Source organism: Pygoscelis adeliae, unplaced genomic scaffold (genome assembly GCF_000699105.1).
Source record: "Pygoscelis adeliae isolate BGI_AS28 unplaced genomic scaffold, ASM69910v1 Scaffold40, whole genome shotgun sequence".
NCBI lineage: Eukaryota > Metazoa > Chordata > Aves > Sphenisciformes > Spheniscidae > Pygoscelis > Pygoscelis adeliae.
In genome coordinates this window covers 2,162,746-2,185,147 of record NW_008823953.1, presented here as the reverse complement: position 1 = coordinate 2,185,147, position 22,402 = coordinate 2,162,746, and the positions used below count along the sequence as shown (strand labels likewise).

At 42.4% G+C, this 22,402-nt stretch overlaps 1 protein-coding gene across 1 annotated transcript in view; it reads right to left on the bottom strand.

Annotated features, from left to right (window-relative positions):
- Positions 1-22,402, bottom strand: part of HECW1 (HECT, C2 and WW domain containing E3 ubiquitin protein ligase 1) — a 184,280-nt gene that overhangs the window by 101,937 nt on the left and 59,941 nt on the right.

The following is a 22,402-nucleotide window of genomic DNA, read 5'->3' as shown; positions in this document are numbered from 1 at the left end:
CTTCAGCAGGGAGGTGCTGCTACTATTACTACCTCCCACCGACTTTGGAGTCAAATCAAGTGCTGCTCTGCTCCTGGGAAGCTGCAGCTCCTCACCACTCTTAGCATTTGGCTTTCAGGCGAAAAAGAAAAAAGCATTTATGCAGTGAAGTTCCAATTTCTGCCAGGAAACAGTAACCGAAGCCCCACTCAGATGTGACTCATTGCTCAGTATATTAAATATTGTGTATTCGAGCTTAACTTAGAAAACAAGCTGCTCTTTGCCCCCAGAGAGTTCAAAACCTGGACAAGGGAGCACTGCAGCCCGGCTAGCAGGGATTAAACAACAAGCACAGCTGGCAGGTCAAGACACAGATGAGGCCTAGATCATAAATATACAGGTTGAATTTATACACCATTATAAAAAAAGGGAGCTCTGTTGGACTTGAAGTTTTTGTCATAAACATTTTGTTTTTACAGACTATTTAAATGGGAAAAAGGGTACTGGGTAGAGCTGGACTACAAGCAAATTCCAGTAGAAATATCCCTGTTGGAACACAGCTAAGCAGTTACAATTGCACTTTTGGACTTCTCAGCTAAGCAGGTTTCAATCTGTTTGTTAAAGCCACTACTGATTTCTAGATAGACACACATTTAGATCAGACAGTTATGTGTGACTATGAGAATTTTATGACACGAGCTCAGTAACCTTTACCAGCCGAAGTTGCGATCCCACCAAGAAACAAATGATATTTCCTTGTCAAGATGTATTTTTCATACTATTTCACTACCTGGCATTTATTACACGTTATCCTTTAACGCTTACTACTTATGGTCTTGTTCATGATTTTGTCCAGGACAGTAACTGGGCCAACTGACCTAGATAAACGCACATTTGCAAAACATGTGCCTTTTTCCAGTACTTAAACATTTCTCTGGGGTTTTTAGATCTGCAGCGAATCAGTATGAATAGTTTAACGGTCTATGCTTTGAATAGACTGGGGTGGATCTCATGGAGTCTTGCAAATACTGGCCTGTTCAAAACTTAAAGATATGTTGCTATTAAATGACCTTTTTTAGGCCATATCTACATTAGTGAAATCGTATCAAGACAGTTATACTGGGGTATTACACTGGCAAAGCATCCCCCGCATAGCCAAACCTCTACCGGCAAAGCTTAGCATTATACAAAGGGTAATAACACATTCAGCCCCATAAGTGAAACAACAACAATAAAAATTTATTTGCTCCTAAAGGATCCATCTATTCTGTGAAGTAGGTGTACCCCACATCATACCGTCAAGTGCTCACCCCTCAGTCACACAATCATGGGGCTGCTGGTAGTGCTCCCCCAGTTTCTACTTGCCCCATGCTTTCCCATGGAAATCAAGGCAGAGGGAGACTGGAGTGAAAAAGTAGGGTACATCCCAGATCTCAGCCCAGCGATAAGCTGAGAGGAAGCTGGGGTCCACATCTGCACCCGGGAGCTGGAAAGTTTTTTTACTCCATAGACACAGCATTTATGTGTTATATCAGGGCCAGGTTTTTAAATGACCTGATTGCTAATAAATGTTCCCCCTAGTTTTCAATGGAAAACAGCTCTTGTGATTTAGTACTTTGGAAATTTTGACATAATTTTCCTAATCCTAGATTCCCTGATCCCAATGCAGTCAGAGTTTTAAGGAGGGATGCATCCACAGCTTCCCCTACAGTGATTGCCCTTGTGAAGACCAAAAGGCTGTTGGAGCCGGCTTATGTCCGGCATGGGGCAGCCACAGCCTCTCCTCTTATCTAGCTCCTATTTTCATAAAAACCAGAGATTTACTTGAAAAACCCTGAAGGATTTTTTCAGAGACCAAAAAGTCAGACAGCGTCATAACGGCAAACCAAGCCTTACAAGCACCTCCTGGTGAGAGGAGTTTTGCACCCCAAATTACCCCTGCGGACACCAGCGGGATGCACCAGGCAGGCAGTTGCTTGCAGAAGCAGGCTCTTGCTGCATCGGCAAGGTCTGAAGTTGCAATACAAAAGTAAGGCCTAAAAACCGGCCTTGCTACGTAAACAAATTATGTACTCCCTAGTTTATCCCAGCATAACTCTCCGAGATGCAACATTACATCAAAACACTAGGCATTTTGATAACGTCTAGCACTTAACCTTAGTAATCTGAAACACACCACAACACTTTCTTGAAGTTTTTCTGATTTTCTTTCTGTCCAGGCAGCCAAGAAAGGGAACGCACAGCAGAAAGGCTGAAGGAGAGAGGCGCTTATCATTGGGCTGAGACCTGGGATGCACCATTAAAGACTTCATACAACCAAGCCAAATGCCTCCTGTATAGCTCTCATCCCAAACCTGTGCTGGTCTGCCGCTCTCCACACACGTATGCTGCACCTTCTCACCCGCAATACAGGTCCTCAGGCACGGCAGGACATGTGCCAGAGGGGGTCACGAGCAGGTAGACGTCCTCTTTCAAAGGAAGAAGTGATTATGCATGGATGTACCCGGGGAAGAATATTAGGAAGACTAAAGAAAGTGATTTTACTTTAATATTGACGTTTCAAGGAGTCAGAAGGAACGGCAGGAGAGAAAGAGAAACTCCATCAGGAGCACAGCGTGATTTAGCTTGCTGTGCCAAGCAAGCGGAGTACGCAAGGCTTCTCCCCTCAGTGCCCCGACCAGCTGAGGTCATTACATTTGCCCTGTTGTCCAGCTGAAGGGCAGTTTTTGGGACCAAACTTAACATTCACAGGGACTTAAAAACAATGCGAAAAGCCTCTGACATTAAGTCTGATTCTCTGAAAAGAAAAAAGTTATCTGCTGCAGTTTGGATTCACCGTTTTCTAATACAATACCAGACTGTCCCCAGTAGTGAAGACAAGGCTAAGATCACTTGGCGCAGGGCAGGACAAAGAAGGACACATGGTCACCAACACTCGCCAGCCACCACACCGACTGGGGTTCATTGTGTCTTGAGGCCTGGGATGGAGAAGTACATGGGTCACACTCTTCCTGCTTGCCATTTATCATTAAAGAAATCCAGACTGATTTTAGTGGCTACAATATAATTACATCGTGAGTTTTGCCACTGTAAGTAAACCTTGAATTTAGTCATCAGGAGGTAAAAAACCCTCTATCTTCTCAACTGCCACTTAAAACATAGTTAATTGGCAGAAAGACAACATTCATCTCATCACTTGACATCCTATGGACTTGAAGTCCTTGGTATGAAAAGGAACAAATGTGATTTTCCCTCAATAACTTCGGTGCTCTTTTATGCCCTTGAATTGAAAACTCAGCCTGAATTAGTTTGATATCATGTTTGCACATTGTGCAACCCAGTCTAATTATTTTACAAGTCCTGCTGATACGATACAGGATGAATATGCTTTTATTACATGCTTCTATCATATCTTGACATGAAGAGATGGGATGTGAGCTGCAACTTGGAGCCTAGCTGAATCTCTCAGAAAACTGAAGGCTTCCTGAACCAGATTCAGACCTCTTTTCGCTTTCCTTGCTTGTAATCAGAGCCAGTGTCATTGCCACTGATGGGAGTGCATGCACTCAAGCAGTTAGAGAAGTATCGGTACTTCCTTTAAAATATTTTCCATTAAACATGCACTGTAAAGTCTTCTTCTGGTCTGCTACAGAGTTTCCCAACCTCTGAAGCATGGCAAAAGACAACTGCCAGAGCCTGTGATGGCTATCTGCAAAACATGGGGAGGTACTTGAGGCCAGATGCAAGCCTCTTGGGACTTGCTGAGCTCAAGAAAAGGTCCACGTTTGGTAGCGCTTTTCATTTTTTCAGTAGAGGAAAAAAAAGACAGAAGGAGATGACCGAAAGCTAAAAATAATACAGTCTTGTCCTAGTATCACTTTTCCTTGTGAGTAGTTCCTGCAAATACTGGAGGGAAGTTATGTGACCCTGAATGAGAAAGGACACAGGCTTCACACTAGCAAATGGAGCCCTTGAGACTTCTTCTCCCTCTTTAGCCATGGTACGTGTTAAGAAAAAAATCTTGAGAAATCCCAGAGTACTCAGCGCTTACTGAGGCAAAATTCCAAGTCCATCACTAAAAATTTGTCTAAGCAAAAGCTAAGAAACAGAGACTCTCACAGCTATTTAAAAATATCTCCTAAAATACCTTAACTCTTCACCTGTCCACCTAGATATGTGGAAGAGTAACAAGGACAACACTCTTGCTCCTGGAAGTAAAGTGGCCTACAGGGCACACCTCAGGTGCCCCTGTTCAGCCTCCCTGTACCCCTAAGTTATGATGAGGCAAATACTTTTGGACACATATACAGTGTGAACGCAGGTCTGGAAGAAGCTGTAACCATGTTTGGCTGGTGCTGCATTAGAAAATCCACTTTTGGGCACCACAGTGACCAGTAATAGTGGAGCGTGCTGGTAAAGCGTGCTTTGCATCAGTAAGTCACTTTTAGCATGTTTACATATTGTACAGCCCAACTTAGTTATTTTAAAAGTCCTACTGATATGAAACAAAATTAATATGATTTTATTACATACTTCTACCACAGGCTAGAGACACCCAGCTGACAAATACAAGCACATACTCCTTTTCCCACACACTGCACAGAAAAACACTGTTATGCCTTAGACTTTTCATTCTGTAACACACTTTCCTCTCCAGAAGGGCATTTTTGGCCCCCATGACCACACAAAGCAATTCAACAAAGCTAAGCAAGTTTTCTTTTCCCGTAAGTAAAAGACCATCCGGTTTAAGAAAACTTGCTCTTTGCTGACAGCCAAAGCACTTCTGTCACAGTAGCTTCTGCTGCAAAAGAATGATAACATTTATGATCATAATTGATATAAATTATCTCACCTAGGCCAGTATTTCTTACATTTAAAACAGAGGAAACTACAGTGATAGAAATAATGCTGCACTAGCTGCTTGTATGCGTTGACGTTTTATATGGTGAACATTATGGACATGACCTAATACTCAATCCAATCAAGTTCCAATTTTAAAAGGTGCTAATTAAAACCTAGAATAGTTTACACTGACAGCACAGATAACTACAGTAAAATTTAATGCAGATTAAATAGTCAGGTACTGTAAATTGGCAAAGCTCTAGCCTGGATCATACTATCTATTCACAAGAGCTTCTCTTTAAAAAAGCACATTTAAGAACTTATCAGAGTATTCAGAGGGGCTCATGCTTCCAAGCAGCACTAAACTTGTATGGAAGATAGAAGTCTACAATGAAAGAAAACTAGAAACTACAAAAGTAAAGCAGCAAAGTATTTTATGTTTGCATACACGGGCTCTGAGAATGAAAAGCAGTAGACAAGAGCATTGCAAAAAGGGGAGGCTGTAACCTGTGCTTGATTCAAATCACAAGTGAAAAATAGTCTCAACTCAGTCCCAAATTGTGCATCAGCAAACAGAAAAAGTACTGCTAGATGTGTCAGAGCTAAAGATATGGTGTTGCAGAGCTGGGGAAAAGGCAGGCTGCCCAGTAACTGCCTGCACTATGCTGGCTTCAAGCTCCAGTTCTCTGTTCTCTGCTTTTCAAGAGCACTTAACTTGCCCTCAGATTTAAAGCAAAATAAATAAGGTTAATAGCCTTATTTACTTTTTATAGTCAGGAGCAAAAGAAGCAGCTGATGCTTTGTCCCCTGTCCCCTTCCATCTGTCTGTATCCCTTAGTTCATCTGAGATCCGAAACTCCCCAGCCCGACGCAGGGGCAGAGTACCAGTTTCTACTCTGCACAGCTTTGCTGATGTCAGTTTAAATCAGCTTGGAGCTATTGTTATAACAGATCTGTGTGTACATGGCACAGGTGTCAAGAAGAGTTCCTCAAAAAATTATTCTCCCCTAACCTAGTTCTGTTGGCTTTTACTGTTTCCCTCCTGATTTCACTGAACTCTTAACATTAGGACAACTCCCTAAGCAAGTGGAAAATAGTTTACGTTTTCCACAGCTCAGCCGTGAAGGATCTTTCCACAGGAAAAGAATCTAAGACATTGTCCCAAGTTCATGCTTCGTATTCTACCATCCTCTTTAGAGATAGTAGTCCTCAGGAGATCTGCAAATGGGTCAATACTCCCATTTCCTCCCAAGTGCTGAATTTAAAAAGAAATAGTTTTGGAAAAAAATTGACTAAACCAGAGACTGAACAAGTGCTTCCTTTCTCCCCATCACTTGACTTCTTACACATCTTGGGAACACAGGGCGCACTGGGACATGAGGCGAATTGTGAAAGGAGCAAATGGAGACCTGAGCTCCATGACTGTCACCGACAGAATTACAGCTATAATCCCAGGCACCACTTTGAAAATATAGCCCTAATTAGTGGCAGTGCTTCAGCTACAACCCTCACTCTGTTAACAGAATTATCCAGCTCTTGAATGCAATATATTCCACTTATTCTGTTAGCTAGTTTAGCCACTGTGCTGGCACCATAGTATTTTTCTATCAGGTGCTTCCAAACAGCAGCCAGTTTCTCCAGTAGCAGCCTAACTCCCTGCTGGGCTCTCTGCAGCCAGTTCGCCTCCCTGAAGGGCTGTGACCGCACACACGCAGAGTCTTCCCCATGTGTCATGGTCAATACCATTCTAGCCTTGTAGCACACCACCATCTCAATGCCGTTCCCTAATTAAGAGGAGAATTTGCCTTTTTGCAGGCATATGGCAATTGACCTCTGTCTGCAGAGAGCTCCTTTTGCCTCATCTTGCAGCAGTGTTTATCAATTACTTTATTTATTCCCAGGAGACAAATTTTTCATTCCAAAAATTTCTCTCCTAGAAACCTTAAAAAAGGTAGCAAGGAAGTGAGTAAACATTTTTTTCCCCATTGAAAATGTTACAAATTCTTTCAGCAGATTCTAGATAACGAACCCTGGAAGCCAAACTTAATTACCAGAAAAAATTGCTGTTTAGTATCATCAGTAAAGTCCTCTAGAAGGCAACTATCAACAGGCTTATGACAAGAGGACATTCAATGACAGCACATACCAAGCATATGCGGTCTCCACATTGACACGAAGATATTTCATACTCCTCAATCTACCCTATGTGGGTAGAATGCTGTTTCAGCATAACCAGCAGCTAGAATAGGGATGTTAAGAGCAATCATTTTCAATTAAAACAAAATCGAGGATCGAGGCAACAAATCAGTATCTCCCACAGAGTTCAGTATCTTTTTCTTCCAAAATTTTTTTAGGTTCAGCTTTTTCATTGTTTCAACAGTTCTGCCCAATAAACTTCAGCTATCCTTTGGCAGCAGAGGAAGAGCTTTGATTAGAGATTCTGATCTTCCTTCACTCTTTGAAACTTCATTTAAATAAACTCTTAGATTTTCAGATACTTAAACACAGTCACACATGCATGTAGATGGGTTGTGCTTTCTGGGTCAATGGCTGGATTACATCTAAGCAGCTGCCATTTTTTCTTTATACATAGCAAACTTCTTGGAGGACTGCCTTCTGCAGCGTCTCTCACCAACTGCTCACACGTTGCCTCTGAGGCTGCATGCTATTTGATGCCAGTGAACCTTTGAGCGCTAACAAGTCTATCGGCAAGTTTAAAGTGGTCCAAAGGATGACAGTAGTTTACAACCCCAATGTGCAAAACAAACTCTGCTTGAGTCAGCAGGGAAGAAGGCTCCTTGCAGTTGCTAAGCAGCTTTGTGCTTCCCAGAGCTACCATCATCCAGAAAAAAGCCTTTAAGAAAACCTGTGTTTATGACCAGATTTACATCCGGCAGCTGCCTAATGCAGGACGGGATCAGCCCTGTAAACCTGACAGGTCCATACACAGAATATTAATGTGTTTAAGCGCTCTGACAGCAAGGACTGCTTGTAAATATTGTCCTCTCAGGAACAGCTAAGCAAGACCCTACAACCCACTGAAATACCTGGGAGGTTCGCCATTGACAGGTGAGATAGGCCCATTGGGCACTGTTTGGATCCTGTAATTCTGCATAAGATTTACCCTCCAAATTCAAACTTATCAATGCTTTGTTTGTATGGAGCACTAAAAGATTGCTGCTAACACCTTTTCTCTTTGCACTACAAAATGACAAGAGTGATCAAAATGTAGGGCATATATAGTGGAAATACTCTAAACTGACACATCCACAATGTCTTTGGAAAGCAGGAAACTGCATTAGACAGCAGTTTGTGCTTCCAGGCAGCCTTCATCAGCGCTTCCAAAAGTCCTCACTCTTCTAGTGTAGTTTGGTTGGGACAAGTATGTAGATGAGTAATGCTGACACGTGTGAGAGAGAACCATATCCTTCAGCTAAACTGTAGCTGAAGAACAGCTCAATACATTAGTCTTGCTGTCAAAGAGTCTGGACAAGGGACTCGAGTCAATGACCCTTTACACCATAAAAGAAGCAGCAAGGCAGTGAACAATGCCCATTCTTCTAAATCAATGCCCCAAATATCAATTCACTATGAATACCATTATCTCCACAAGTGAGTTACAGACCCTTTACTTTCAACCTTGGATCCTACTTTAGGCAGAAATGAGGCGACTGCAGAGATTTATAGCCTGATTTAAAAAACAGAAATATCTCTGCTGCTTCAAGTGTCCCTCAATCTTGCTGAATTACTAATAAAACATTTGCACTCAGAGCATTTTTCTAGTTATGATGGCACAAGAAAGGGTCAAGCTGAGAAAAAAAACCAAGACCACCTCCTTTTACAGTATCTACATTTACTTAATGCAGTCTCATTCATACTCAGTGTTTTTTCCTGTGTATCTTTTGTGTGATCCATCAGACCTAGCAGAAACTGCTTATCCTATTCTCAGTAAACCCATAGGGGGTTTTTTTTGTTTGCTTGTTTGTGTGGTTGGGTTTTTTTTTAATTTTTCTTTTTTAGAATTGTCTTCATCTTCCTATTTGGCTACTGCTGGCTACAGCATTCACAGTTTTGTTTTTCTTAGTTTGCTGCTTTCTAGAGCAGCAGGCTTTAAAAAGTCAACAGCTTCTTCCAGTGAAGTGGGCTTGCGGGAATACTGATTGTAATCAAACTGCCATAGAATAACCAGCGTTGGAAGAGATCTCCTGAAGTCATCTGACCCTTCAGTCAAAGCAGGACCAACATAGAGCAGGCTACTCAGGGCCCTGTCCAGTTGAGCTTTGAGTCTCTCCAGGGATGGAGATCCCACAAGCTCTCTGGGCAACCTGTTCTAATGTTTGACTACTGTCTTGAGAAAAAAAAAATAATTCCTGAGGTCTAATCAGAATGTCCCTTGTTGCAACTTGTGTCTATGGCCTGCTGTCATTTCACCATGCACTGTGAGAAGTGTCTGCCTCCTCCTTCCCTATAACCTCCCATTAGGTAAAGGCATCAGTAACATCCCACCTGAGACTCCTCTTAAGACTGAACAAATCCAGCTCTATCTCTGCTACTCCTCATGTGTAATATCAATAACTGACCTGAAGGATGAAGAAAACAGGGGCCAAACTCAGAATTTGAAAGCAGTGGGTTGTCTTTACTGAGAGAAAGATGGGTCTCCATAGGTTCCTGTCTTCCCAAAATGTTTTGTGATTGCCTATCTCTGTAGCGAATGAAGTCATGCTTGCTCCACATCACCAAACTTGCCTCCTGGCTCTATCTGTGCAGTGTTTATGATCTTGGGCTGAAGTTCATCTTGAACCATAATGGTTTGGTTAGCTTTCTCTTTTCTTACTCTACTCAAACTGCTGCAGTCGCTGCACCAGATACTCTCCCACCAGTTTGCTCATACATTCTCTATCCTGCTTACAACTACTTCTGTTCAGGCATTTCACCTCTTTTTGTCTCATCTCTCTCATCCCTTTTCTTCTTGAATCAATATATCACTATCCCTGGAGGGATTTAAAAGACATGTAGATGCGGCACTTAGGGACATGGTTTAGTGGCAGACTTGGCAGTGTTACGTTAATGGTTAGACTTGATCTTAAAGGTCCTTTCCAACCTAAATGATTGTATGACCGTGGTGGGGTGTTACAGCAACCTTCAGGTACGGCAAAGACTTCTGGGGGGAAGCAGCATTTACAAAATCCGATCTCCAATAACAGCCAAATTCACTACAGCAATTTGGTCATCACAGAAAGCCTCGTAAAGGATTTGGCCTGCAAAAGGATGGATACAGTACTGGATGCAAAAGACTTCTGAACATAAAGTCATTAAATATGACAAGAGGGGAAAGGGATGTCAATTAAATGCAGGAGTGCTGTCACTGCAGAGAAATCATTAACTACAGTGTGTGTAATGAAATAATTCTTGTAGATCATGCAAACTCCATGTCCCCTGCTCCCCAGATGCCTCCCTTTGCCAAACACACTTATGTGAAAGCAGGTGTCCTCACGTGATATTGCACAAAATATCTCCCCCTCATCCCCACCAGGAACATTTCTGCCCTCTGTCAGACAACAGTAGATCCCTTCCTTCCTTACCTATGCAGGCAGCCCCCACGCTCACTTGTCTGCAGCTGTATGAGCTGTGATGGGCAAGGAAAGGAGAGCAGAGCTGGCCTGTTGATGCTGCCATTGCTGGAGCTAGAAGCCATGGTGAGCAGAGACTGGTGCTCTGCCACAAGGCTGCCCTTCCAGCAGCAGCTTGTGCTCTGCTGCTCTTCTCTTTCCTGCAGTAGCAGGAACAAAACTTCTTTGTCAGTGTCCAAAACTTCGGGCTACACGGAAGCAGGTCTGATCCAAGCCACCCCTTGGACCATGCCCCTCTTAACCATTTGGAAAGGGGAGAACAAAAGACACGACTTTTCCCCTCCCATCTTGGGGCAGGCTGTGCTGCCAGTCTACAATGAGATACAAAGGATGACTACTGAATCTAGAAGCCAATTCTGACCCCTCCTGAAAGTAGTAAGAGTTTGGCCACTGATTTCATGGCATTAATGTTTTATCCTCTTCTGCTGCAGCAGCATTATATATCCCTGAACTGCAGGACACCGAACCAGCCTGTGCTGACCCCCCATCAGTGATGCATCACTCACAGTAGAAAGTGAGGACATCACGAAACAGTCTTGGCAACTTCCCCCTCCGTTCCTCACCCTCAAAGGCACAACTGAAAAATAAATGTGCAAACCCTGAGCATCCTCCCAGTGGTAGCAGCTCCAAAGAGCATGAAGATTCACAGAGTGCTGCTGCACAGTACAGGGAGGCAGCTGCAAAACCAGCGGGCCTGTAAGCTGAGCCTCAGGCATAGCCATGGCTCGCCCTCGCAGCAAAGCAGGAGGTCTCGCACCCCACTTTGAGGCTTACACAGTGACTGCTATCGGCCAGCTGTGGCAGCCAAGCGGTCCTAAAGGCTGGTCAGGGCCAGACCCCAGCATGCTTTTCAGGCAGCCTGGACCTCCTCATCAAGAAGCTCTTCAAAACTGTGAAAGGAAGCAGCCAACAAAAGCATGAAAGGAATGAACTAGAAAAGGAAAGAAAGTGTAAAAGGAAAAGAGAAAAAGAGAAAAGGTAAGGCTTTATAGAAGAAGAGCGGAAAACAAAAGGGTAGTGGAGGATGCTATGAGGAAAGAAAACAATTTCTAAAAAGCCAGATCTTCCACATCCTAAAAAATTACCTTCCTCCCTTTTCAGACACATCTCAAAAAAAACAAACAGCAACAAAAAAAACCTCAACAATGATCAGTACAGCTTTGTTAGAACTCAAACCTGACAACAGCAACTTTCAAACTTGCCTGCTGGCGAGGCTAAGTTAGATCCTTCTGGGAACAACAAGAGAAATAAATAGGCTGCTACTAAAACCAGGGTTTCCTGACAACTAGTGGCACCCTCCAGACTTTTCCAATATTAGGCTTAACTATTCTCATATAGCTGAATCAGCTTTATGGTAACAGATATTGGTTGCCCTCAAATACTTCACCTCTGGAATCACAGTCCTAGTCTGCTGGACAAGAGCTCATAAACGTGTTGCTACCTGAAATAATATAGCCCATTACACATGTTGTGAACTCAATTTTAACAATTGCCCAGAGTTAGTTAAATAGTATGAGCGATGCTGGTGGTCCTTTGCTAAGAATATCAACATACAGTCTAATTAATGTGGTTTATACTTATGTTCACCATAAAGTCCTACTGCATTGCCATAAGGGCAAAAAGGGCCTCACTGTAAATAAAAATCAGACCCGTTGAGTTAAAAAGGGAGCTGCGTAAGAACAATGTAGTTGCTTTCCATCAGACTTTACAGATCTAAGAATTTAAGCCTGCTTTTAAACTGCAGATACTGAGTGGGGAGGGGCTGCATGCTTTCAGTACGGACAGAAACATACGTGTCTGAAAACTCAGCTAGCTAGCTGGGAAAAAACCCAGATATTTAATGGAAGTGGAAAACGTTTCTCGAAAGAAACTAATATATAACATACTGACCTACATCAATTTCCCCACCTGAACATCTATCTTAATCTTTAATACAAGTAAAAATACAGCAAAAATTATTTAGAAAAGTATGCAACATTATATAACTGTATTCCATCAGCAAAACTACGTTAAGGTTACATGATTATCTTGTCGAGCTCTTAGAAATCAGGAAATGTAAACCTCAGATAACTGTGAAGCATTAAGTCTGCCTCTCGATGAACAGAAATTGTAATGCTGCTTTCTTTTTTTAGCTGTCTCTGATCATAACCTTTTCCCAATATAACATTATAGATATATTTTTGGATCATCTGGGTTTTGTGAGAAGTTAAGTACAGGCAATCCAAGCTATAATCAAGATTCAGATAAAACAAACCTGAAAGCTGAATCACCAGCAGAAAAAAAAAAGGGAAATACACAACAGAAAAGTAATAGTACAAAACATGAGAAGCAAAAAAAAAAGCAGCTAGGTGGAAAGGATGACATGATCACAATAGGGCTTGCATGAACGTACAGACATTCACATGCGAACACATACATGCACACCACACTCAAAGGACAGATATCTGCAGGCACTGATGTGTGCTGGGCTGTTGAAAAGCTTTTTAGCTTTCAGTCACCACCTGCTCTTCTCTTTCACCTACTTAGGGTATTTCCACTGAAATAACCTGTGAGTTATGCCAAACACATTCAAAATGATCTACAAATCAACAAGTTATAAATGTGTGCAAGTTCACCTCAGAGTAATCTCCGCAGTCATGTCTGCTGATTTTATATAGGTTATCTGAGGGTATGGGTTATTTCAGGATAGATTTTTAAGAACTGGTTTGTGGTGGGTTGATCCTGCCTGGATACCAGGTGCCCACCAAAGCCACTCCATCACTCCCCCTCCTCAACTGGACAAGGGAGAGAAAACAGAATGAAAGGCTCATGGGTTGAGATAAGGACAGGGAGAGATCACTCACCAGCTACCATCATGGGCAAAACAGACTCGACTTGGGGAAAATTAATTCATTACCAGTCAAATCAGAGTTAGGTAATGAGAAATAAAACCGAATCTTAAAAACACCTTCCCCCACCCCTACCTCCTTCCTGGGCTCAACTTCACTCCCGATTTTCCCTACCTCCTCCCCACCAGCAGCACGGGGGGGACAGGGAACGGGAGTTGCAGTCAGTTCATCACACATTGTCTCTGCTGCTCCTTCCTCCTTGGGGGGAGAACTCCTCAACACTCTGCCCCTGCTCCAGCATGGGGTCCCTCCCATGGGAGACAGTCCTCCATGAACTTCTCCAGCATGAGTCCTTCCCACGGACTACAGTTCTTCATGAACTGCTCCAGCATGGACCCCTTCCATGGGTTGCAATCCTTCATGAACAGACTGCTCCAGCATGGGTCGCCCACGGGGTCACAAGTTCTGCCAACACACCTGCTCCAGCATGGGCTCCTCTCTCCATGGGTCCACAGGTCCTGCCAGGAGCCTGCTCCAGCACAGGCTTCCCACAGGGCCACAGCCTCCTTCAGGCACATCTACAGGCTGCAGGTGGATATCTGCTCCACCGTTCACCTCCATGGGCTGCAGGGGGACAGCCTGCCTCACCATGGTCTTCACCATGAGCTGGAGGGGAAACTCTGCTCTGATGCCTGGAGCACCTCCTCCCCCCTCCTCCTTCACCAACCTTGGTCTGCAATTGCACAGGTTTTTGTTGTTTGGTTGGGTTTTTCTCCTTCTTAAATATGTTCTCACAGAGGCACTACCACCATCACTGATTGGCTCAGCCTTGGCCAGCAGCAGGTCCATCTTGGAGCCAGCTGGCATTGGGTCTATCAGACACAGGAGAAGCTTCCAGCAGCTTCTCACAGAAGCCTCCCCCATAGCCCCCCCCGCTACCAAAACCTTGCCCCACAAACCCAATACATAGTTACTTTTATAAAGGGTCATGCATTGTGAAATTACAATAATGTTCTTCCCTCCCCAAATCTTCCTACCATCCCCCTTTCTTCCCAGGACTAAGGAAAGCAGACAAGGAAACAAAAGGAAGATATTTCAAGAAAAATAATTTATTTTTCTCCTTTATACTGGCTGCTGGGAAGTCCTTGGTTACTGAAAATCCAATCAGGACTAAAGTCGATGGCATCTATCAGCTCCAGTAGAGATGAAGCTTCATGGCAGGATTGTGCACAGAGGTTCAGTGCAGGATCCAGACCTGGCTTTGGCAAGTTTTACGACCTCTTTCTTTCCCTCTGCATGCCTGGCTGTTTGTCTGGCTGCTGCTCTGAGGTAGAGAAATCCTCCCAGTGCTTGAAACAGCCACGTTAGGGAATGCTAGTTGCTGAAATTTGCTGAAAGATGTTGAGTGAAAGACTGGGCATGCAATTGCCCACCTCAGCTTAAGTTCATACCTCGGCTTGTATTCAGATACAAGCGATACGGATGTGTGGACACGAGAAGGGGACTTGTACCTAATTCCCCCGTTTTCCTCCCACTGTGTCAGGTTTCCAGCTGACCACAGGGAATGTAGCACCCTTTAGCTCAGGAATATGTGATTCCAATAAAACTTGTGTTTCATTTGTACGTGGTTCAGAGACTTTACAATCTGTGCACCTACCCAAGAATTCCTCAGTGTTCTCAACTATGCATCAAGCTTTGTAAAATTACACTTTGCATTTGCACAGCAAATTTGCCACTGATATATTCAGTTAATTCCTTGCCTGTGTCCCCTAAACATTTCCCTCACATCTGTAAACCTGCAAGCTACAGCTCTGATTGCCACACAGAGCACAGGGCAGCTTGGTCAGTGCATCAAGAGTCCCCAGAGACCCCATGTAAGTCTCCACACTCTTTTCTGCAAAAAAAAAAAAACACACCAAACACCCAAATCTTACCCAATTCTTCTAAGTTATTTGCATTATACTCCAAAGCAGCTGTCCAAAGCATCATGCCTTATAGCAAAATAAGTAATTTAAAATGGCCAGGCAAACACAAATGACAAACAAATCGTATCTAGCCTGTACTTGTGCAATAGTTCACCTAGGCTTTGAGGGAAAGACCCACTGAATAGGCAGGAAGATCTCTATTACTTCAGTGGATCTGGCTTTCAGATTACCGTGATCTATACCAATAGCCACTACAAAGTCGTAGTGACATCTTTTTAAGCATCTCTCCCTGCAGATTAAGCTTCCTTTTCCCTTTTCACTTCAGGTATCTGAGACCCAGCAGCAGATACTGTTACAGAAAACACCATCTTCAATAAGATGAGCCTCTGACATCCTAATGTTGTTTTAGAAATCACTGATCTCTTACAAACATTACAGATATTTTGAAAATAACCCATAAGCTGGTAATTCCACTACATTTACTGAGTTTTCCTGATGTCCTGTTGTCACATCACCACAGAGCTATCACAAGAGTTTTACAAAACAAATTCCTTCACTGCCCCAGCTCCATCTGCTTATTTTGCCTTGTTCATTGTAAGCTCTTAAAAAGGCATTTAGGATTTTATTCATTGCTTTGAATAAGCACTGAGTTAATGTTTTTCCCTGTACACCTTTTAAAATTTATTCAACTTCTTTGGAAGGCTTATCCATACAGACAGTTGTGTCAGCTAATATTTGCATTCCTTCCTCAACATGAGTAATTTCTTTATTCTATTCTAATGACCATGGCTTAGTATGCTAATTTTCCTGGATGGACAGGTCAGTCAGAAACCGGGCCACTGCGCTCTCCAGCATGGCTAATACTTGCTCTTAAGTCCTCTGCTTTGTCTCATCAGCTAGTAGGCATTAATAGCAGATTAAAGACTATGACAACAGCTTTCATTTGGAATTTCTAACCCTTTCAGAAAACATTAATTCTGAGCATATACCTGAGAGGTAACACATTGCCACCCACATCCAAGATGAAACAAAGATGTCCAACAGCAGTGCTATATAACAAAGCTGGAGAAGACATAAAAAAAGCTAAACTAATTTGAAATTGCAGGTACTAAAGATGGATCATAATTACCAACCCTTTCAGAAAACATTAATTCTGAGCATATACCTGAGAGGTAACACATTGCCACCCACATCCAAGATGAAACAAAGATGTCCAACAGCAGTGCTATATAACAAAGCTGGAGAAGACATGAAAAAAAGGTAAACTAATTTGAAATGATCCATCTTTAGTACCTGCAATAATTACCCAAATTAGAACCTGAACAATTAGAATTCATGCATTAACTCAGCTAGTCTTGAAAAAGTGTCAGTATGATTTTGATGACCGCCAGAACACAGACTTCTTATCTTGATGAAAATGCAATGACCTCCCAGAAACACTGGACAGGAAATTACTTCCTGGGTCATGGAGTCCAACAGATACAGCAATTGGTACATCTCATCCCAACTAATTCAGACTTCTTAGCTAATTAACACTATTCCTGCTTCAAAAGTCTTCTACCTCAGTTGCAATTCTACACAAAACCACATGGTTGTCATTCACACTCAAAATTTCCTCTTCTTACATTGTTACATAAACACACAAAGAACTTCCCAAACTCATGAGAACGGGAGGGTGTCAGCGGTCCTGAAAATGCTTGCTTATGCCTTCAAAAAGAATCTAATTTTCTATTAAAAATTGTGCAAGAGAAGATGCAGATCAGAATCATGCATCACCTGATATAATGCTTTTAAAGCACCTTAGAAGAACTTGAGTAAAAGGAAACATGGTGAAGCTATAAGCAATGCTAACTGGTACACAGATAGGCGATCAAGAGCTTCTTATCTCCATCTTCACTAATTCTGGAACACAGGAGAAGACAACAAAATTGAACAATAGTTAATTCAAAATTGAGGAAAGCAAGGATTTTTTTCCTTGCAAGGCCTAATTAAAGGGAAAAATTTGTTACTGTGCAGACACAGAAAGTATACAATTGATAAGCCCAAAATTATTTCCCTGCTGCAATGACTTGCAGTCATCAAGCATCCTACTTGCAACAGGGACACAAGTTTTTCCAACAGCTAGCCCCCTCTGCCTATCCAGTGCACACCGAGAAAGGGCAGCTGGTGAAAACATTATGGCCAGTAAAGTCATGATGTGGACAAGCAGTCCTGGAAACATAACAGAGCACAGAAAACCAAACTCTGGCCCCTTCCTCTTTATGCCTCCATCAGGTAGTAACTGCAGACATACCCAATTTGACCTAGAGGATTTCATGCCCAGGCACTGCAGGATTCTTGTAGCTTCCACGGTCCTGGGTGTTAGACTAGCTGGATACTGGAGAGGATTCATCCTGGCAGCATTCCTGTTCCTTTTTTTCCCTGATTGAAAAGTGTATTTTTTAAAATCAAGATTGTGCCAAGTATAAACAGTGCTTTCACTAAATAATAGTCAAACACACACAAAAAATGACTAGAACACAACGTTCTCTTTTTTAACTCATTAGCAGGCCTCGAGCACCCAGTGAGACTTAGGTCAACGTGTACAAAATTGGCAATAACAAATCAAACTGATAAATGCAGGGGGAAAGGGCAGAAATAATCTATTTTGTAAAGCAACGTCAAAGCAAATCTTTTTGCAACTTCTGAACTCATACATGCTGGAAAGGTGTGTCACGTAGCCTAAACTACCTCCAGTAGTTTATCTGGTGTTCACCCACAATCAGATTCATGCCCTATCACAGCATGTAACTCCTAGAAGAGAGGAAGCAGGAGGTGCTTCATTCAGAAATCTATCACCTTCACCTCTGAGGTGTACTCCACAGGTCTAAATCCTTCCTTCCTTCTTCAACAGAACTAAAATATCTGCCCTCAGACCCACTGCATAATTTCAGGAACTGCACTGTCTTTCATGAATCTGACCAGATGCAGGAGGGAGTGCGGAAGAACATAAAAGGCCAAAGCATAGACTACATTATACTAGAGCAGTGTGCTGAACAGTCACTGATCTTTCCATAATTTACTAAACTACAGAAGGGAGTAATATGATGTGCAGACTATTAGTATGGCTATTATGTGACCATAACAAGAGACATTCAGAAAGCAAGTGGCTAGGAAATAGCAGACACGTATTGAACCCATTAACAAATAAAGGGCTTGTGTAATGATCTTGGTGTTGCTGAAATAAATTCACTCCAGTTCCCATCTGTCATGCTTTTTATTTCTTCACTTCAACTCTGTGCTGCACCGCAAGTCTGCTAATTAAACCACTCTAAATCCATATTTAGAAGTTCATCTAGGACCAGGTGCCCAGTAAGGTTAAATTTGACCCAAGTCTTTTCTTTGAAGCAACGTGTGCAAAAAAACTAGGGCAACAGGGAGAAGCTCAAAATTGGTGCAACTGATCTGCAAAGTGAAAAGTAAGCTGTGGACAGTAATACCTAGCAATGGCTCAGCAGCTCCAGAATTAGCACTGCTTAATTAGAGCCCATGAGATGGCAAGAAGTTGACAACATTTTAATGGGACATGTGCAAATGGTGGCCTTAACCCTGCTTTTTGTTCTGTCCCTACGCTGCTTTTTGACTGCACAACCGCACATTCCGGCTAGCACAGTAGGAAAGTCTGACAGATGAACACTTACAGAAGTATTTTGCTTAATAATTTAACAGATGCCAGCTTTTTCGTATGTCATCTCTTCCCTGTTTAAATCTATTGCAGCTATGCCTACAGCAGTGCATTATGTGTGAAGCTACCAGGCACTTAAGCATGCCTGCACTGGTAAAGGAGAACTGAAGACAACAATGTCAGGACCTCTGCAACTTCCACTTCAGATCACTCACGTTCCACTCTTCAGTGCACTGAACAGAAGAGGACACGCACCCCAGCCACCCCGCCTGTATAGGCACACGGCCTTTCTCTGCTTCAAGTGTCTGGTGCTGTGCCAGGGATAGATTTGATATATAGGACTAGTTCTTTCATGCTCTAGTATATTACCTGGATTCACCGCAGGATGCAAAAGGGCACTGGCTTTCAATGCATCAGCAATATGTGCAGAGTCGCGGCTTGACACAGCGCTGTGTCAATTGTTTAAAAGTGGCACAGCCAGCGTGCTGAACATCCTCCTCAGTGACAAGTACCACGTTCGAGAGAAGTGCTGTGCTGAGCCATGCTGACCCGCTGCCCTGCATCGCGCTCACACCACACAGCTGGCTCTTTTCCCCTCTCTCCTAGATGTGCAGTCCTTGAAGATGCATGTGAAATATGCAGGTGATTTAGTGCAGAAAAAGCACTGAAGAGTATTTTGAGCGCATTTTTTGCATAAAGTCTTTTCCAATCCATTCTGATTTTTGGCACCAAGCCTAATTTTAGGTGCTTGTATTTGAAATTGCATTATGATGATCAAATACACTACACCTCCGTCTTTCATACAGACAGATCAGGAAATTATGAAGACTGCAAAATTAAGTAACATTTTAATATGCAAACAGCTGTGTGCTGGAAAGCAGACATATTCCTCCTGGGTTGGAACAATAAAAAACAAACATACCTGTATGTTGAGAGTTACGGGCTGCTGCTCAGGAAATCAATGCTGACATTCACAAAGAAAATTGTTTGTACCTCCTCTGCTCAATTTGTGCTTGTTGGATAATAAATTCTGAGCACTTATCTCTCTTAAGTGGTGTAAATCTATGAATGGGTGGTGATAGCAGTTTGAACCACACCAAGCCGAAAAAGTCGATATCAAGATAGAGAAAAAAACCACCAGATGCACAGAACTGGATCATTTGTCATTTTAGCTATTGACATATCTGAAATCTGTCATAATGAAAATGCTGCTTGAAGTGACTACTTGTTAGTTCTATTCTGTTTTGAAAGATTCTGCCAATTTGGAAGAAAATCATTAAACATTTCCAGTAAAGTCAGTGACTATAGTTATGCTGCAGTCAGAGACCAATTACACCCTGGTTACGCTTTCCGGCTCCACTAATTCATATAAATGGAGTGCTCACTACATGACAGGGTAATTGCAGTGTAAATACAATAGTCTTTATGTATCTGGATACTGAAAAAGCGCCCGTGTTACTGAGGTGGCAATAAGAAATAATTTGGACATGTCATTAACCTTCAAATTCTTTGAATCGGTGCTAATTAGGATCTAGAAAAGCATAACCAAAAATGTAATTATACTGAACTAAGGGCTCAACTGTGCAACTATTAGGAGGCTGCTCATGTGAGTAAGTATGCTTGAACATAACTGAATATCACCAAGTCAGGCTGTAAAACACTACCATGGTTTTATAATGAAGCAAAACAGAAGTGAAAAAATGAATTAATGACTTTTTTCAGCTGTTACAAACGTACTGAGGCTTGTTCTCACACTAAAAATCATTCCCTTTTATTTTGTAGCTAGGACAGCCAAATTCTGCCAGGAAACCCACCCCTCCCTCCAAATGCGCATTAGCTGTAGCTCATGTCATGGCTAGCGTATCCATTCAGCACATACTGCCCTGAAGTCCTAATCTCAGATTAAGGCTTTAGGTAATACTACAATATAAAGTGTTGAAAACAATAGAGTATTAATGACAACCTTTCTGCATTACTCCTAATCCTTTCCTTGCTCTTTTTAACTTCACCTCTCTAGAACATTTCAAAACAAGCATACAATGAGTGCACACAGGACTTCATAACATGGAAGTGCTAATGTTTCCTATGCACATAGTAAAATCTTTGCCAATTCCCTACTAAGAGGTAGTACTACACTTCTTTCTTCTACTTCTGATGAGCCTACTGTGAGCCATTACACCTTCTTAACTCCAGATACCATAACGTTCTTTTGTACACAAGTGACCAAATTGCTCCTTGCACGCTTACAGAAAATCAATGACATACAGAACTTTCTGTTAAAATGCTGAAGCAACTCCCCAGTCAATGTAATAGTTTCTTTAAATTCAAAGACTTACGTTCTCATGTTATACCACTTCATGATGTTAGCCTACACTGGCAGCAACGTATGAGCACATAGGGCAGGTGGGATGTGGACAGCATTGCTGCTATTGTGAAAGAAATACCACATCAGGAGAAAACCAAAAATGGGCAGATATTTCCAACAGATCAGAAGCCTACACGGATCACCTTCCTCCCACAGTTTATGGATCAGCTACTTTTTTCAGAATTATTCATCTCGTATGGTTAATCAGTGGAATCCACTCTCTTTCAGCAATTGTTTCTTAGCATATGTATTTTCTGTTAAATGCCCTTTTACATTGGCAAGGGACTGTACCTTGGCAGAGAGCACTTTGTATTTGACTGCTGGAGCCTACGCTTCCTTCCAGCTGAGTATTTCCAGTCATTTTGCCTTGACTTTTTCATTCCTGAATGACTCCATCGCCTTTGCAGGTAATAGGAGGAGACGTATACAGGGACAGGTAGAATATAGGTGGTACTAACAATGCTACTCCTTGCTACTCCTTACCTCGCATTCGAAGGCAGCTGCAAGTTGGGGGAGCTCTGGCTACTTCTCATCTCAAGATAAGGAAAGGGGATTCTCTTGCTCACTCCTGACAAATACCCAGTCACCTAAGCATACCCATAGCTTCCAGAGAAGTGCTGCTTCCCTCCCTGGAAATGCTGAGCCTTTCAAGGTACACCACTTACACTTGTTAAAGATGTACCTGGCTTGCATTCTTTGCCATGATTAATTGCAGCAGCCTGATGTTGTGTTTTCCATAAACTTTTTTTTTTTAACCTCAATTGCTGAACAGTGCAGAAACCACTAGAAGTTTCTGCTCCCTCTTTATCCTCTGTTTCTTGAAGTATAATTATTCTTACACTCAAAATCAGACCGTTAGATTTATTACACAGCAATGTCCCAAAACCAGACAGTTTTAAAACGCACCTATCACAGAATAAGACATGAAGGGAAAAAGAACACACAGCTGAGGTTTTTAAATCCAGCCTTTAGAAAGAATGAGATACAGCTGCTCATACGTGCACACTTTCATAAAATCCCGGCTTGCAGCACATACATGGAAATGAGGCAGAACGCTTCATTATCAAACACTCCTCAGCAGCCCGTGCTCTGCATTACATGACAGCACGTAATGCAAATATTTACAGCAGGAAGTCCTCAGGAATGATCAGTCACCACCAAATGGCAGC